Here is a 4123-nt window from a genome sequence, read left to right as displayed (position 1 = left end):
ACAGCAAAAGAGATATGAGATAGGTTAAAGGAATCGTATTCTACTGATGAAGATCTGGAACATTCGATTCAAACCTTGCTGCTTTCTGAATTTGGTGATTTCAAACAGAAGCCTGAAGAGAAACTCATTCAGGCCTTTGATAGGTTTAATCATCTCCTCGGTAAGATGATAAAGCATGGGATCGAAAGGAAGGTTATTGAGCAGAAAGTTACCTTCATGAACGGTCTTAGACCCGAATGGATGACAGTTGTATCCACAGTGAAGGCACACGAACAGTTCAAATCATACTCTCTGGCAAAGCTTGTGGAAATTTTGAAGTCTCATGAAAGTGCGGTATCAAAGGAAACGAATGTGGTTTCCAGCTTGGGTTTATTAGCTCTTATCTCCAAAGGAAAGTGTGTTCTTGGAGAAGAAAAAGAATTAGATCTTGCTGACTACGATCTAACTGGTGAAGAGTATGCCCTGATGGTTTCCAATTCAAGAAAGTTTATCAAAAGGAAGTTCCCCGCCAACAAGAACCGAAACTGGCAGGGAAGTTATAGTTCTGAAAAGGTGAAGGAGGAACCAAAGATGCGTTCAAAGTCTGAAGAATCTAAAAAGGAAACAAAGATTGGTGGTGATTCAGGTTTTGACTGTCATTATTGTGGAGGCAAGAACCACTTTGCCAAAGACTGTATGCTGAAGAAGAAGTATGAAAGAGTTGATGAAGACGATGAGGAAGCAAACCCCCTGAGACGATTGGAGGAGATCAAAAAAAAGAAATCAGCAGCTAACAATAACACCATGAATTCTTTGATTGTACAGGATACAGGTGATAATGATGAATTTGGTGGAGTGCAGGTGTGGTCCACAGATTCGGAGGACGAAGGACTAAGAAAGCCCAATCATGGCAAAGCTTTACTAGTGAAAAAGGAAAAGGTTGTGGGAAGATGTTTGATGGTGATACAAGGTGTATCACAGATTCGAGGATACACAACAAATGGTGGGCTGGATAATGAAAATGAGTGAGAGGACATATGTTTCGCTGCAAAACCTGTCAGTGCACAGATCAACGAATGTGATGAGTTGATCAAGAAGGTTCAAAATATTCTTACTTCTTTGAAAATTCCAATTACTAACTATGAAAAGGAACTGAATGGTTTAAAATCTAAATTTTCTAGCTTAAGTAGTAATCTTACCCAAACTCGTGTCACAAACTCTAACCTGACTGATCAAATTAGCAGGATATCGTCGAAGAGTGAGGAGAGGAGAATCTGGATTGAGCAGAAGGAGAAGGAATTAATTAGGTCTAGGGATGAGTCAATCTATTTGCAACGAGACAATCTTAAGCTTTTAAAACAACGAAACGTTTTTTGTTTGATTGCGAAAAGATTATATTTTAATATTACTCAGTTACATCTCGATTGTGAAATAGGAAAGAAGATACATCGCATGATTTTACTGTAACACCCAGATTTCCAAAAATAAAATTTTCATTTAATTAATCACTTTAATATTAAAAACACTTGTTTAAAATCTTATTCACATTCAAACTACAAAACGTAGTTTCATTTTCATTATAAAAGAAGACCAGGATCCTCCAAAACTCAACTCTTTCTTCGGTGTGTACAATCGAACCGTTGCCATCCCGCGTTACTGTAAGAACCTGAAACAACGTAACATAAACAACGTAAGCACGAAGCTTAGTGAGTTCCCCAATATACCTTACGCACATACGCCATCCGGCCCGGACCGCTCGGTCCACATAACATTGCCTTCCGGCCCGGATCTTTCGATCCACGTAATATCGCCTTCCGGCCCGGATCTTTCGATCCACATAATATCGCCTTCCGGCCCGGATCTTTCGATCCACATAACATTGCCTTCCGGCCCGGACCTTTCGGTCCACAAGATAATCGCCTTCCGGCCCGTACACATATATAACACATAATACAAATACTCTAACACATAAAGCACATATATCACATATCATACCTGACCTTTCTGTCACATAATACCTTGCCTTCCGGCCCATATATAAGCATGTATATCACACGTAGCAGCTAACTTCCCATTCATAGCATATAACCATAACACATAACATACTTGACCTTCCGGTCACACAATCAAACCCTTCCGGGTGAGGTATAGTGAGAAGACTCACCTCGTAGTACGCAGGCTATAACCTCTTCGAGCTACTCGCACACAATCCGCTAGTTCCGCAGGTTCCCTATAATACCACAGCCTTAGTTAATGATCTTATCAAACAAGGCAACTGACCCCTCTAATATATATACAGGTCAACGGTCAATCCTGACTGGACTCGTCGAGTGCAAAGGGTAACTCGACGAGTATAAGCATCCTGACACCACTCGCCGAGTCTGAAGAACGACTCGACGAGTTCCAGTAGATCTTCAAGCTACTCGCCGAGTCTGAAGAACAACTCGGCGAGTCCTAGTGAATCTTCAAGCTACTCGCCGAGTCTGATCATCCGACTCGGCGAGTCCATGCCATGCAGTCGATCCAACTGCTTCCTGAGATACGTTTTTCCCGAGATACACACTCAGGGGACTTCTGGACCTCTAATCATCCTATTACTAGGGTATAAACTCTTGTATAACAACATACTAATCCATCAAATCACCAAATGGGTTTCATAAACCCTAATTCCATAACACATCAACATAGCAGAGGATAATTCGAAATATTACCTGAATAACACCCTCTCTGTGTCTCCAAACCTCAGAACTCGATCCTCTTGATATTCCTTTGGCCAAAACTCTTCTTCTTATGCCTAACAACTTCTTCAAGGTCAATAATGGTCTTCAAGCTTGTTCTAGATGCCACAGACGTCTAGGGATCTCCACAATCGGGCAAAAGACGTGAAATGACGACATAACAACCCTTAAATACGACCCAATACGAAACGGCTAGGGTTTCTGCTGAACAGCGTCGACTCGCCGAGTCCATACCTGGACTCGTCGAGTCCAGTCGCGAACCCGCGACCAACTCTGCGACCCTACTCGGCGAGTCTGGCTCCAACTCGCCGAGTCCCCCTTCTAAAACACCCCAAAATGCAATTTAACAATACTTAAGATTTTGGGCTGTTACAATTCTCCCCCACTAGAATTAGACTTCGCCCTCGAAGTCTCACTCTGAAAGTAGTTCTGGATGCTGCTCCCGCATCACACGTTTCGGCTTCCCTAAACACTTCCGATATCTTCCGAGGTCGCTACTGAACCAATACCAGAGGTATCTCCTTATTCCTCAGAACCTCGATCTTCTGTTCTCTGATGACCACTGGCTTCTCGGCATAATTCAAGCTTGCATCCACCTGAATACCCTCTAATGGAACCACTGCCGACTCATCGGCTATACACTTCCTCAGTTGCGACTCATGAAATACCATAGATTTGTCTCAAATCCGTGGGCAACTACAACCGTTAGGCCACCCGGCCTACCCCCGCAATCACATGAAAGGCCCAATGTACCGGGACCCCAACTTGCCCCACTTCTTGAATCGAATCACTCCTCTCCAAAGAGAGGCCTTCAGGAGTACTAAGTCATAGACCTGAAACTCAAGCTCGAACCGGCGTCTGCCTGCATAACTTCCCTGTTAACTCTAGACGATCACTAACTCTCTTTAACCTGCTGAGTCTGCTTTGCCAACTAAAGCCCAAACTTTGTACTGTCCATCTCTCTCTGTAACCGAGAACCACCCAAGATGCAACTCTGCTCTTAAACCCCAACAATCACTCTCTGTAATCGGAAATTACCCACGATGCACCCTGCTCCAAATCTCAACGATCACTCGACCCATAAGGGTTAGGAAACCCTGATCCACCGGATCCCCGATCCAAGCCCGCTTTGTCCATCCCAGACCAACTGAGAGATCCATTCTCACTCCCAGAGTAACTCTCACAAATTCTCCTCTTGCCATCATGTACACATGCTGAACTAGCCCCAACACTCGTAGGTTGGAAGACCCGATACACTGATGATATCCTCGAACATCTCCCAAGATGAACCACTACATTCACCCTACACTCTGATCAGATTCACACTGAAAATTTAAAATTTTCTCTCTCCATGCATCCCTTCTAAGCCTCAACAGACATCCCAACCGGATGGGTTCCTACTCCAC

This window comes from Lactuca sativa, chromosome 9 (assembly GCF_002870075.4).
Source record: "Lactuca sativa cultivar Salinas chromosome 9, Lsat_Salinas_v11, whole genome shotgun sequence".
NCBI lineage: Eukaryota > Viridiplantae > Streptophyta > Magnoliopsida > Asterales > Asteraceae > Lactuca > Lactuca sativa.
This window is presented reverse-complemented; position numbering follows the sequence as displayed.